The sequence below is a fragment of the Lithobates pipiens genome, unplaced genomic scaffold (assembly GCF_037356315.1).
Source record: "Lithobates pipiens isolate NorthernLeopardFrog02 unplaced genomic scaffold, aLitPip1_a1.2 Scaffold_23, whole genome shotgun sequence".
In the NCBI taxonomy this organism is placed as follows: domain Eukaryota; kingdom Metazoa; phylum Chordata; class Amphibia; order Anura; family Ranidae; genus Lithobates; species Lithobates pipiens.
In genome coordinates this window covers 137,748,560-137,764,133 of record NW_027507785.1, presented here as the reverse complement: position 1 = coordinate 137,764,133, position 15,574 = coordinate 137,748,560, and the positions used below count along the sequence as shown (strand labels likewise).

Sequence of the window (15,574 nt, the reverse complement as noted above, 5' to 3'; positions counted from 1 at the left end):
GCGATATAAACAAAAAAGAACCAACAATTTTGAAGAAAAGAGCAATATTTTTTACTTTCTGCTATAAAACATGTCCAATACAAAATAGAAAAAAATAAATTTTTCTCATAAATTTAGGCCAATATGTATTCTACTACATATTTATGGTAAAAAAAAATCCCAAAAAGTGTATATTGATTGGTTTGCACAAAAGTTATAGCATCTACAGACTATGGGATATTTTTTTTTTTTTTTTACTAGTCATGGTGGCGATCTGCGATAAAATATGGACTGTCACTGGCAAATGGCATTGGCTGGAAACGGGTGAAATGTGTCTGACTTTACTACTGTAGGGTAGATGCCTGTACTAGGGGAAGGCATGGATTGGTGCCCCTGCTTAGCAGACACAGAGGATCCATGCCTTCTGTACTGACAAAATGGTGATCTGCCTTGTTTTGCTTGTGCACCGAAACATCGGCAGGTGCAGGCATACATGCGTCAACCATGTATCATATGTTTGAGGGAGTCTTTGTTTATATGCTAATTAAACAATTTTATAATTTCTCCTACAGCGTGTCTTGTGTCTCACTCAAAGTCCCAAAAGCCCCTTTCTGACATCAAGTCCAACGTACACGCTGTTCAGCCCCCCCCCCATGTCCAATCACAGCGGGAATGGGCCACCAGTGGGTCACGTGCACTGCCCAGACCTGGAAGTTTAGAATTACGTTCTAGGTACATGATCCTGTGCAGCAGCGATAATATATATATATATATATATATATATATATATATATATATATATATATATATATATATATATATATATATATATATATATTATTTGAAAGCTGATGATATTTAACAAAAATGAATACATAGAAAAAAATATACCGCTACACAGAATCTTAAATAGCTGTTCTGTCTTAAATAATACTACCCCTTTATAAAACATTGTTTCGACCTCATCTTGAATATGCAGGTTATTATTGGTCACAAATCCTCAGGAAAGATGATGTTGAATTAAAGCAGTGATTCTGCACTTCCACCTAGGGGGCACGTGCTACCAGCGGGCTGTATCTGCTGTGATTGCTCAAGGCAGAATGCGATCTGCGGGTGCTGGGCAATGGATGTCAGGCAGAGCCACAGAACAGAGCACTGCCTATGTAAACAAGGAAGAGCTCCATTCTGTTAGGGGGAAAGTGATGGATTTTGTGTCTCTGCAAAGCAGGGAATAAAATCCATTACTTCCCTTAGTAAAAGCAGCACACAGTTTACACAAAAACACTGGCTAGGTACACATTTGACCCTTTGATCATCCTAGACTTTTAACCTCTTTCCAGCCAGTGTCAGTACAGTGACAATGCATGTTTTTAGCACTGATCAGTGCATTAGTGTCACTGGTTCCCACAAAATGTCAGTGTCTGATTGCCCGCCGCAGTCCTGCTATAAGTCACTGATTACCACCATTACTAGTATAAAAAATAAAATAAAAATTCCAGTATATATACCACAGTTTGTAGACACTATACCTTTTGTGCAAACCAATCAATATAGCGTAGCTTTAGAGGACACCATCGCTCTAGGATAAAAAAATATAGTAGTCTCTTAGGAAGCTAGTTAATACTGTGGCAAATCACATTGGAGATGGCACCAAGCTACAGTGTCCTCTCTTAACTATGCCACTTGCTCTAGTTGAGCAATATCTATCCAACAGGGGCACATACAGTTAGAAGACCTTAAAGTAGTTTTGAGAAGGTAAAGAGCCCAAAAATGTAGTTGTCATTGGTTCCGGGCTTTAAAACTGTTGCAGGTTTGGATAATTCTTATTGGTCAAAGTTCGGGTCATTTTGTTAATGCTTTCACTTAAATTGGAGAACAGTATTATCAAAGCTGTTTCACAAAAAAAATACTGCCAGTTTTGTCTATAACTGAAGTAATCTTATGTTGTGCATTTGGGCATGATTCACAGTAGGGTTGCATCAATACCGATACCAAGTATTTGCACCAGTAATTGTACGTGCAAATGCTCTGATGCATGATCTGATACCTCCCAGCAGGAAGCCAGTACACCCGGTGTACTCAGCATAGTGGTGGGGGAGGGGGGGTGGGGAGGCGGGCAGCCTCACAGATGGTCGGTGTGACGGTGGGGGCAGTTACAAGCGCCGATCTCCCTGTATAACTTTTCTGACAGCCGCTTCTCCTCCTCTCCCTCCCACGTCTGTCAGTTGCTTTATTGAAAGCTATACAGGAAAATTGGTGCTTGTAAATGCCCCCATTACTGCAGCAATTATCCCAGACTGTCTGCTGGGTCCTGTTCCATCTCCCTGGGCCCTCCTTCATCTCTCCGGGTCATTCTCTGGCTCCCAGTGTCCTCCTCTGATTCCCCCTCGTCCTGGATTTGTCAGGATAGAGAGCAGAGAAAGGAGCCGTTAAATCTGTCATTTACCGGCTCCTTCCCTTTCTGAATGCAGAGCCGGTGATCACTGACTCTGTCCTTTCATAACTGAGCATCGTAAACCTTGTTTACAATGCTTCAGTTTATGAACAGGTGCCTTTGTCTCTTGTCCGTTCATCTTCAGTGCAGCTGAGGCTGCTGAGAAAGGGACTGGGGAATCTGTGTCCTCAGTCCCTTTCTCAAAAAGGAGATGTCAGGAGTCTATTTAGACCCCCTGATATCTCACCAAATCCACCCCCCAACAGGGATGATTAAAAAAAAAAGAGAGAAAAGAATTGTTATAAATGTTTAAAGGTTAAATTGTAAAAATAATCAAAATAAAATTAAAAAATCACTGACACCTTCCACTCTCTCCTCCCCATAAAAAAGAAAGCAGTATTAAAAAAAAAATACAAAAAAATAGTAAAAAAAAAAAATTGTAAAAAAAGAAACTACCAACTGTACGCCTCATCAGTGCTACCTACCGGTGCTACTTATTAGTGCCGCCTTATCAGTGCTGCATATTAGTGCCACTGTCGCATGACATTAAAAGAAGTATTAGTACCATATTGGCATATAAAATGCGCCGGTGTATATCACACACCCCAATGTAAGAGGAAAGTTTCAGGGAAAAAACATATTTTTTTTAAATAAACCACTTTGAAGCAAAATAATGGTCAGTGAGAATCAATGCAGCCTGATAGGTGCCCATCTGCAGCCTCAATGCAGCCTGATAGGTGCCCATCTGCAGCCTCAATGCAGCCTGATAGGTGCCCATCTGCAGCCTCAATGCAGCCTGATAGGTGCCCATCTGCAGCCTCAATGCAGCCTGATAGGTGCCCATCTGCAGCCTCAATGCAGCCTGATAGGTGCCCATCTGCAGCCTCAATGCAGCCTGATAGGTGCCCATCTGCAGCCTCAATGCAGCCTGATAGGTGCCCATCTGCAGCCTCAATGCAGCCTGATAGGTGCCCATCTGCAGCCTCAATGCAGCCTGATAGGTGCCCATCTGCAGCCTCAATGCAGCCTGATAGGTGCCCATCTGCAGCCTCAATGCAGCCTGATAGGTGCCCATCTGCAGCCTCAATGCAGCCTGATAGGTGCCCATCTGCAGCCTCAATGCAGCCTGATAGGTGCCCATCTGCAGCCTCAATGCAGCCTGATAGGTGCCCATCTGCAGCCTCAATGCAGCCTGATAGGTGCCCATCTGCAGCCTCAATGCAGCCTGATAGGTGCCCATCTGCAGCCTCAATGCAGCCTGATAGGTGCCCATCTGCAGCCTCAATGCAGCCTGATAGGTGCCCATCTGCAGCCTCAATGCAGCCTGATAGGTGCCCATCTTCAGCCTCAATGCAGCCTGATAGGTGCCCATCTGCAGCCTCAATGCAGCCTGATAGGTGCCCTTCTGCAGCCTCAATGCAGCCTGATAGGTGCCCATCTGCAGCCTCAATGCAGCCTGATAGGTGCCCATCTGCAGCCTCAATGCAGCCTGATAGGTGCCCATCTGCAGCCTCAATGCAGCCTGATAGGTGCCCATCTGCAGCCTCAATGCAGCCTGATAGGTGCCCATCTGCAGCCTCAATGCAGCCTGATAGGTGCCCATCTGCAGCCTCAATGCAGCCTGATAGGTGCCCATCTGCAGCCTCAATGCAGCCTGATAGGTGCCCATGTGCAGCCACAATGCAGCCTGATAAGTGCCCATGTGCAGCCACAATGCAGCCTGATAAGTGCCCATGTGCAGCCACAATGCAGCCTGATAAGTGCCCATGTGCAGCCACAATGCAGCCTGATAAGTGCCCATGTGCAGCCACAATGCAGCCTGATAAGTGCCCATGTGCAGCCACAATGCAGCCTGATAAGTGCCCATGTGCAGCCACAATGCAGCCTGATAAGTGCCCATGTGCAGCCACAATGCAGCCTGATAAGTGCCCATGTGCAGCCACAATGCAGCCTGATAAGTGCCCATGTGCAGCCACAATGCAGCCTGATAAGTGCCCATGTGCAGCCACAATGCAGCCTGATAAGTGCCCATGTGCAGCCTCAATGCAGCCTGATAAGTGTCCATCTGCAGCCTCAATGCAGCCTGATAAGTGTCCATCTGCAGCCTCAATGCAGCCTGATAAGTGTCCATCTGCAGCCTCAATGCAGCCTGATAAGTGTCCATCTGCAGCCTCAATGCAGCCTGATTAGTGCCCATCTGTAGCCTCAATGCAGCCTAATCTGTGCCCATCTGCAGCTTCAGTACAGCCTGTTCTGTGCCCATCTGCAGGCTGTTCTGTGCCCATCTGCAGCTTCAGTGTAGCCTGTTCTGTGCCCATCTCCCCCATCAATGCAGCAAACCATCTCTCATATGAAATCACAGAGCTGTCATCTGCTTCCTCGGCTCTGTCAGCCATCACACATACTGTCCTGCCTCCGCCATCGGCATTGGACCTGTTCCTGTGATGGACAGAACACGGCGGGACTGTGTGTGACGCGTGAGCCGAGTTAGAGCTGAGAAGAGATGACAGCTCTGTTATTTCCGACGGCACTCGTCCACTTCACTTCATTCCCCTCCAAGTTACGCTGTCATATTTTCAGGGGGAAAAAAGTGTGTGTTATACACCCATAAATATGGTAATGGGTATCGGCAGGTACTTGAAAAAAAGTATTGGTACTTGTACTCGATCTTAAAAAAAAAAAAGTGATGTCAGTGCAACCCTAATTCACAGAACTACATGAGTATACACTGATCAGGCATAACATTATGACCACGAACAGGTAAAGTGACTAAACCTAGATTATCTCCTTAAAGTGGCACCTGAAATTGGGTGGGATATATTAGTCAGCAAGTGACATTGGGGGTTGTTTACAAAAGGCAAATCCACTTTGCACTACAAGTGCATTTAGAAGTGCAGCCGCTGTAAATCCGAGGGGGGCATACAAAGAAAATAAAAAAACGAATTTTAGCTTGGTCATGATTGAATGATAAAATCAGCAGAGCGTCCCTTCATTTCAGATCTACCCCTCAGATTTACAGCAACTGCAACTTGTACTGCAAAGTGGATTTGCCTTTTGTAAAATAACCCCCATCATGGGCGTCCGCAGCAGGGGGCAAGGGGGGTCAAGTGCCCCCCCCTGGAATTCTCAAGGTGTTGCAGGAGCCAGCAGGGTCTGCCGTAGCCACCGCCATGCTGCATTTTTTTTTTTTACTGAGTCCGCTGGCGGCTGCATCCTCGTTGTGCTCCCTGCCCCCCCCCCATGCTCTCCTCCACCACCACACTCTCCTGCCCCCTCCCCACAGTTCTCTCCTCCCCTGTTCTTGCTGCCCCCCTTGCTCTCCAGCTCTCCCCATCCTTCTCTAGCCACCATCCCAGTGCCCCCCCATTCTCCCCCCCAGTGCTCTCCCCCCTGTTCCCCCCATGCTCTCCACCCTGTTCTTCCCCCCCGTGCTCTCCACCCTGTTCTCCCCCCCCCCCCCCCCCCCTCAGTGCTCTCCACTCCCTCCAGTGCTCTCCCCCCAGTGCCCACCACTCCCCCCAGTGCTCTCCCCCCTGTTCTGGTTTTTGAAAGCATGGGCGTCCGCAAGGTTACTCAGGTGGCTGCGTACCATGCCCATATAGCCTAGAGAATGGACATTTTTTTACAATGCAATATAATGCAATACAATGCAATACATCTGTTTTTGCCATATTTTTATCTTGATGAAAACAGCCTATACAGTGACAGTATGAGATCAAAATATGGCCACAACAGATGTATTGCAATGTAAAAAGATGTACATTCTCTAGGCTATATGGGCATGGAACACAGCCGCCAGAGTAACTTCCAATACAAAGTGAAGATGAATTATCTGTTATATAACACATATGTATTTCCAGTGGAAAGGTTTTCATGAGATTGTTGAAAAGGGGCGGAGCATGAGTGGTCTTAAAATGATGGAAAAAGTTCTGCGGACGCCCATGACCCCCATTGTCTCTGAAGTTGATGTGTTGAATGCAGAAAAAATGAGCAAGCGTAAGGATTTAAGCGATTTTTTTTTTTTTTTTAAACAAAACAAAGGTGCTTTTATTGTTGTCAAAACAAATAAGACGGAGCATACAGCTTAGCTTGAAACAAAACCTTACAAAATGCTTGGATATCATACAGAAGGTAAGGACAGACACTACCGTAATTAGCAGAGCAATTAAGTACATGTTTGCAATCAGAGATAAACAGCTACAGGATTGAACAGAAGAAGAGATTTGTAGCTAGTAAACATATACATACCCATACCCCACCCTTCTAGTCTCTATGTGCTCGCCCATGGGGCCCACACCTTGTTATATTTCCATTGACATCCTCTATTAATGTAGATTAATCTATACATGGGTAGGGCTGCATCTATCAAAGCTTCTGAGGAGGAGGAGGAGGAGGAGGAAGGGGGGGGGGGGGGGGCAGATATCCACTTCAGGAGAATCTCCTTCTTTGCATAAAACAGGAGGTAGGATATCAGCAGTTTCAAGTGGTGGGAACGTTGTGCATCATCATGGACCCCCAGCAGTGCCAACTCGGGTGTAACTGAAAGGGACAACTGTAGCCTAAGATTAATTTCGCTAAAGACCTCTGACCAGGATTTAAGCAAATTTAACCACTTCTCATCTGGGCCAATTCTGGCACTTTGCTCTTACATGTAAAAATCGTCTTTTTTTCTAGAAAATTACTTAGAACCCTCAAACATTATATATGCTTTTTTAGCAGAGACCCTAGGGAATAAAATAACGGTCATTGCACCTTTTTATGTCGCATAGTATTTGCACAGCAATTTTTCAAATGATATGCCAAGTAAATAGAGGCCTAACCTGTCACACATTAAAATTGCGCACACTCGTGGAATGGTGCAAAATTTTGGTACTTAAAATTATCCACAGGTGACGCTTTGAACATTTTTACAGATTATCTGTTTAGCGTTACAGATGAGGTCTCGGGCTAGAATTATTTTCTCACTCTAATGGATGTGGCAATACCTCACGTGTGGGATTTGAATGCCATTTACATATGTGGGTGCGACTTGCGTATGCGGTCGCTTCTGTGCGTAAGCACGCGGGGATGGGGGTGCTTAAATGTTTGTTTTTATTCTTTATTTTACTATTTTTACACTCTTTTATTTTATTTTTATTTTTTTGATCACTTGTAAACATCCCTTGTAATAGTTATAGTTACGTAGTAGGTGAGGTTGAAAAAAAGACACATCAAATCCAACCTGTATGTGTGCTTTTATGTTAGTATTACATTGTATATACCTGTATGTTGTGGTCGTTTAGGTGACTAATAGTTTTTTTAAATTATCGATGCTCCCTTTTGCGGAAACGTTTTATCCCTATTGTGGGGTCACCAGTATGGTATTTGTACATTGAAATCAGATCCCCTCTCAAGCGTCTCTTCTCCAGAAGAGGTCCTCCAGACCCTTAGCTTTGTTGCCCTTCTCTGGACTCTCTCCAATTCCAGCACATCCTTCCTGATGGAGGCATACTCCAGATGCAGCCAGACCAGTCTTTTAGAGTGGGAAAATGTTTGTTTTGTCTCTGGAGTTTTTCTCCTTTTTAATGCATGGCAATATTCTGTTTGCTATGTTTGCAGCAGCTTGGCATTGCGGGCCACTGCCGAGCCTATCATACACTAGGGACCCCAGGTCCTTTTCCATCCTAGAGTCCCCCAGAGGTTCTCCCCCTAGTGAGTACATTGCAATAGGAATAGTGTGCGACAGGTCCTCTTTATGGAGAGATGTTCCGGTGGCAACCGATTCATTCTCTGGCTCTGAGATCGCACTGGCAAGCAGGTAGAAGAACTGTAGGAACCCTGAGAGCGGCTGCAGCCTCAGAACCGAGAGAAACCCTGTGGCAATCACCATGCAGACCTTATAAGAGTTTGGCTGGGTGTTGAATCTCCAGAAGTCCGTGTTGCTCCCAACACAATGCCTGGAGTACTTGGGGTTGATTCTGGACTCTGCACGGGCAAAGGTTTTCCTTCCACTGATCAACCTGCAGACCCTCCGCTTGTCGGTGTGGTCGCTGCTGTCCCGCAGGTGGTTGTCACTGCATGTTTGCATGCGGGTTCTGGGACTCATGGTATCCACCTTCAAGGCTAATTTCTGTATGCACAGTTTCACACTCAGGTCTTGCAGAGGGAGATTTTATCTAAATGGGACAAGTCCCCGGCCTCTCTGTATTGTCAGATTTCATCTGGCCAGGACCTCGCTCCTTCGGGCTTCTGTCTTTGCATTGCATTATCCCAAACCTGTATTGGGGGATGGAGCCTTTATACGCTCAGTGCTTCAGTTGTGCCGCAGGTTTGAAGAAGCACTGAGGTCAGTGTGAAACGCACTGGTCACCTCCTGGGTTCGCGCACACTGTCTTTGTTGGCTGTCATTTGCTATTTTTGTAATGAAATCATTGGACTGTTCCTGTGGTGTGCAGTTAGTACTTTGTAGAGCCACCTTTTGCAACTATCACAGCTCCAAGTCGCTTTGGATAAGTCTCTATGAGCTTGCCACATCTTGCTACTGGGGTTTTTGCCCATTCCTCATTGCAAAACTGCTCCAGCTCCTTCAAGTTGGATGGTTTGTACTTGTAAACAGCAATCTTTAAGTCTGACCACAGATTTTCTATTGGATTGAGGTCTGGGCTTTCACTAGGCCATTCCAACACATTTACATGTTTCCCCTTACACCACTCAAGTGTTGCTTTAGCAGTGTGTTTGGGGTCATTATCCTGCTGGAAGGTGAACCTCCCGTCTTAGCCTCAAATCACACACAGAGTGGTACAGGTTTTGCTCAAGAATATCCCCATATTTAGCACCATCCATTTTTCCCTCAACTCTGACCAGTTTCCCAGTCCAGACTGCTGAAAAACATCCCCACAGCATGATGCTGTGGGCATACCATGTTTCACCATGGGGATGGTGTTCTTTATGTGATGTTGGGTTCGTGCCATACATAGCATTTTCTTTGACCAAAAAGTTAAATTTTAGTCTCATCAGACCAGAGCACCTTCCACCATACATTTTGGGAGTCTTCCAAGTCTTATTTCCATTTGGTTACGATAGATTTGATGGTGCTCCTAGGGATTGTCAAAGATTTGGATATTTTTTTATAATCTAAACCTGACTTGTACTTCTCAACAACATTGTCCCTTACTTGTTTGGAGCGTTCCTTGGTCTTCATGGCAGTGTTTGGTTAGTGGTGCCTCTTGCTTAGGTGTTGCAGCCTCTGGGGCCTTTCAAGAAGATGTGTATATGTAATGCCAGATCATGTGACACTTAGATTGCACACAGGTGGACATCCTTTCACTAATTATGTGACTCATGAAGGTAATTGGTTGCACCACAGCTTTTTATGGGCTTCATAACAAAGGGGTGAATACATGCGCACATGCCAATTATCAGTTTATTTCTGAAAAATAGTTTTATGTATATATTTTTTCTAATTTTACTTCACCAACTTAGACTATTGTGTTCTAATCCATCACATATAATTCAGATTAAAAAAACATTGCTCTAAGGCTGTAATGTTGCAAAATAGGTAAAAAGCCAAAGGGGGTGAATACTTTTGCAAGGCACTTTACATGAATGAAAACTATAATTTACAAGAGAAAGTGTCCTATGTTGATTAAAAAATGAAATCTAACATTCCATATACAAATAACCTAGCAATTCATATATAAAAACAAAAATAGAGAAAGGAAAAGAAAAACACATCCCAGTATCATAAAATCAGTTTGATATTGTGGATGCACAAGAACAAAAAAGATCTCTGAATGGGAAGATGTGGCATATATGGTGCTAGTCGAAACTCCTATAAAGCCATATAGCCATAAAAAAATACTCCGCAAAAGACATCCCCTAAATCCAGTACAAACAATGTTCACAGTCCCATCAACCCGCTATAATTGTCATATAATTACCAATTTAAACATTTGTGGTCGAAAGGAGAGTGGAGAACATTGTATGGACCAACAAATGGCGAGAAGCGCAACATCTCTAGCCAAAGTGGATCTACAACATGAGGCAAGAATCTAATCATGATAGTCCCACTCAAAGCTGAGACCTGAAGGGATGCGAGTCTGGAGCCGGTGTATCCAGAACACCTCCCTTTCACATAACATCCAGAAGACATTCCCGCCCCCCCCCCCCCCCCTTTGGTGCAAACACTCTTTACATAACCTGCACTCCTGCACTTTCATAGCCTTCATGGCACTCTCTAAAGTGTTTGGCTATGTTGGTTCCCTTGTTTTGTTTTGATTGCACTGTATACATGTTCGTAGAAACGGTCTTAGTCCTACCAACGTATTGCATATAGCAAATGACACAAGTAACTAACTACATATATAACATAACTTGTGTTAAATTTAAACAAGGACCTGATTTTATATTCCCTCTGGTTGGTGATGCCCTAAACCGGGTCGCCCTCCAGAACATGGCCACAGCAGGGATATACCAACGACCCAGATTTGAAATTTCCTTTGAAATGGAACCAAGTAAATGACTGGGTGCCAGTCTTGCCATAAAACTGTGTGACAGGGAGTGTCCTAGTGTTGGTGCCCTTCTGTGACCTTTCTTGTTGGTACCATGCCTGTTTTTTGAAGGGGCAGCTTGGGTACTGGTGTGTCCCAAATTGTTGGAATGGGGTGGTCTGGCAAGTGATTTACCTGATTCAGATAAAGCCAAACCCTCATTCAGCCCATCTGTGTCTGCATCAGAGAAACTCACATGTTTCTTATAAACAACATCAACAAATACCTATTCTCTGTGTTCATGAAGTATGTGCGAATATATGTATAATATAATATAAGTATGTGTGTTCATGAAGTATCTTGCATAACTGCATCAACATAGTACCCAGAAGGGCACCAACACTAGGACACTCCCTGTCACCCAGTTTTTATAAGATTGGCACCCAGTCATTTACTTGGCTCCATTTCAAAGGTAATTCCAAATCTGGGTCATCAGTATGTCCCTGCTGTGGCCATGTTCTGGGGGGCAACCCCATTTAGGGCGTCATCCAACCAGAAGGAATATGAAATCAGGTATTTTTATAATTGTAACACAAGTTATGTTATATATTTAGTAGTTGTGACATTTGCTATATGCAGTATGTTGGCAGGACTGTGAGACCATTTCTACAAACATGTATACAGTGTTATCAGAAATAAGGCAACCAACATAACCAAACACTTTAGAGAGTGCCATGATGGTAACCTCAAGGCTATGAAAGTGCAGGTTGTAGAAAAAGTGTGTGCATCAAAAAAAAAGGGGGAGGGGGGGATGATGTCTTCCAGATGTTATGTTGAGGGGAGGTGTTCTGGATACAACGGCTCCATGCTCGCATCCCTTCAGGCCTCAGCTTTGAGTGGGTCATTAGCCACGCTACCGTGATTCGATTCTTGCCTTATTGTTGTGGACCTCCTTTGACTAGAGATGTTATGTTTCTCACCATTTGTTGGTCCATACGATGTTCTCCTCTCTTCCTTCGCCAACAAATGTTCAAAATTGGTAATTATATACAATTAACTAATAATTCATTATGGCAGGTTGATGGGACTGTGGACATTACATTGGATTTAGGGGATGTCTTTTGTGGAGTATTTTTTTTTTTTAATGGCTTTATAGGTGTTTTGACTAGCACCATATACTCCACATCTTCCCATTTAGAGATCTTTTTGTTCTTGTGCATCCACATTATCAAACTGATTTATTTATTTTATGATATTGGGATGTGTTTTTCTTTTCCTTTTTTCCTTCCTCTTTATTTTTGTTTTTATACATGAATTGCTAGGTTATTTGCATATGGAATGTTATATTGAATTTTTTAATCAATATAGGACACTAGGGGTGCAACGGATCAAAAAACTCATGCATCGGATCGTTCCTCGGATCAGAGTCACGGATCTGATCATTTTTCGGCTCAGCAAATAATAATTGAATTTGAAAAAACCTGTGAAAATTTCACCATATAGTCCCCACTGTAATATCCACAGTCTCCCCCCACTGTAATATCCACAGTCTCCCCCCCACTGTAATATCCACAGTCTCCCCCCCACTGTAATATCCACAGTCTCCCCCCCACTGTAATATCCACAGTCTCCCCCCCACTGTAATATCCACAGTCTCCCCCCCCACTGTAATATCCACAGTCTCCCCCCCCCACTGTAATATCCACAGTCTCCCCCCCCCCCACTGTAATATCCACAGTCTCCCCCCCCCCACTGTAATATCCACAGTCTCCCCCCACTGTAATATCCACAGTCTCCCCCCACTGTAATATCCACAGTCTCCCTCCACTGTAATATCCACAGTCTCCCCCCACCGTAATATCCACAGTCTCCCCCCACCGTAATATCCACAGTCTCCCCCCACCGTAATATCCACAGTCTCCCCCCACTGTAATATCCACAGTCTCCCCCCACTGTAATATCCACAGTCTCCCCCCACTGTAATATCCACAGTCTCCCCCCACTGTAATATCCACAGTCTCCCCCCACTGTAATATCCACAGTCTCCCCCCACTGTAATATCCACAGTCTCCCCCCACTGTAATATCCACAGTCTCCCCCCACTGTAATATTGGCTGAGTATTGCTGAGTATGGCTGGGTATCACAGAGTATTGCAGAGTATGGCTGAGTATCACCGAGTATTGGGGCCGAGTTATGGCGGGATGGCTGTGACTGCAAATGTCACAGAGCAGCGCTGTGGGAACTACAGATCCAGCCCACAGCACTGCTGCCATCCGATCTCTCCCCCTCCACAGTACAGATCAGTACACAGAGGGGAGAGAGGAACCGGCGTCATGTCATGTTTGTTTACAAGTGATCGCTCCGTCATTTGACAGAGCGATTACATTGTAAACAGCCGCCGGGTGTACAAAGATGGCCGCCGCTCCGGAGCTAGGCTGAAGCTGTGGCCTTTACCAAGGCCGAGGCCATGGAGAGCTCCGCGGATCGCGCCGATCCGAACAGGGTAACCTGTTCGGATCACGGATCGGTAACAATCCATTGCACCCCTATAGGACACTATATATATCTAGTAATTTATTTATACTTTTCATTCTTATATTTGGGTTATTTTTTATTATTTTCAACATTATGCTATTTGTCATTCAAGTTTTTCAGCTTTACACGTTAACATATTTATACTTACCGTGTTTACCCGAAAATGAGCCCTACTGTGATTTCTCTTACGTTCAACGACTGACACAGATCCTTTTTTTTTTTATATAATTACCATCATACAAAAAGAGAAAAATATACAGCATGAAAATAGTTTTTTCATTATCTTCAATACCCACCCTACCCCGCCCCGCCCCACCCCACCCCGCCCTACCCCATACTTAACCCACCCTACCCCACCCTACCCCACCCCACCCTACCCCACCCCACCCCACCCCACCCCACCCTACCCCACCCTACCCCACCCTACCCCACCCTACCCCTCCCTACCCCTCCCTACCCCTCCCTACCCCTCCCTACCCCACCCTACCCCACCCTACCCCACCCTACCCCTCCCTACCCCACCCTACCCCTCCCTACCCCTCCTTACCCCTCCTGTCCTCCCATACACCAAAAACCTCTGTTAATGGGGGCTGTATCTCCTCCCCTGTTCCTATCGTCCCCAGGCTTCTTTCCTAATACACCTGATCCCTCTCTTCTTTCCTATCCTTTTCTTCTGGTTCATTTGGTTATCTCTACCATATATCTCCAAGAGTTTTTAAATTGATCCCACTTTGCCCATTTGTCTTTCTGATCGTTCCGAGCATCCTCTACCATCTGGTCACCCTTCCTTTCCTCCTTCTCCAATCTTTGAATCCTTTCCACTCCAAAGATCCAGTCGCGGGTTTTAGGGATTTCAACTTTCTGCCATTTTTTTTGGTATCTGGCACTTTGCTACATTCAGCAGTGTTGGAATAATCGAGGATTTGTATAGCCCTACCGACCTATCGGTCCCATGGAAAAGACACGTCCAAGGGTCCATTGGGATTGTTTCATTAGTAATGGACTTTATAATATCTACTATCTCCAACCAATACTTTTTAATGATGGGACAATCCCACCAAATATGGAACATTGTACCTTTATTTTTACACCCTCTCCAACACTCGGAAGACCTATCCTGCTATAAATGGCTTAATCTATCAGGCGTAAAGTACCATCTTGCCAGACATTTGTAGTTTGTTTCTTCCGTCTTTGCGTCTACCGCAGAACCATGGGTCATTTTTCAAATCTTTCCCTAATCTTTGTGAAGTGAAATTAATCCCTATTTCCCTCTCCCATAGTTTAACATACGGAGGAACCTCCTTTTTCTCTCTTTATACAAGCATGAATTATTCTTTCTAGCATGCCCCTTCGAGATCCGCTTCTCTAATGGGGTATATGCTTCTTCAGATCTGATTGGGGTTGGTAGTTTCTCTATAAACCCTTTCAGCTGGAAGTATCTCCATATGTCAATTTTCATCTCTGTGTTAAGTTGAAGTTCTTGTAAAATGCATATTTTACCCTTTTTAACTATATCTTTCACTTGTAAACTATCATTTTTAATCCAATTTCCCCCCACTTTCCGCTTCCCAGGCTCAAAATAATAATTTTCCTTCAGAAAAATCAAAGGGGAATTAAACTTCCATTTTTTGTGAATATGAACTCTATCGCAAACCCTCAGTGTTGTATGTGTAATAGCATGTGTTTTGACTTAATAATCTATATTGGGGTGGGTTCCACATTATATGCCCTACTTGTGAATTACTCAGTGTATTTTCTAATTTTGTCCATCTTTTATCACTATCCTCTTTTGACCACTCTATTATGCGTGACAGGATCACTGTGTTGTAATATTTCTTATAGTCTGGCATGACTAAGCCGCCCGGATTTTTCTCTAAACTTAAAATTGTAGCAGAGAGTACGTTTTTTATTACACCTATATATTGTAACATTGGGGGATGTTTAACTCAGTGGTAGATGCCTTTGCAGCAAGTTCACAGTGAACAGGAACTTTAGTTTAAGGGCATGGTAGCCCACTTTTATTAAAAAAGGAACAACATAAAGTTCATACATGCACTTGGTTGCCCACACAGGGGTTCTTCTGCTAGAAACCATACATGAAAAATGCCAAGCCACCTGGCTCTCTTCAGCAGCACTGCCACCTAGGCTTTACAATTC

General features: G+C 44.4%; 1 protein-coding gene across 1 annotated transcript in view; it reads left to right on the top strand.

The window, feature by feature from the left end:
• Positions 1-15,574, top strand: part of SGSM3 (small G protein signaling modulator 3) — a 732,042-nt gene that overhangs the window by 292,876 nt on the left and 423,592 nt on the right.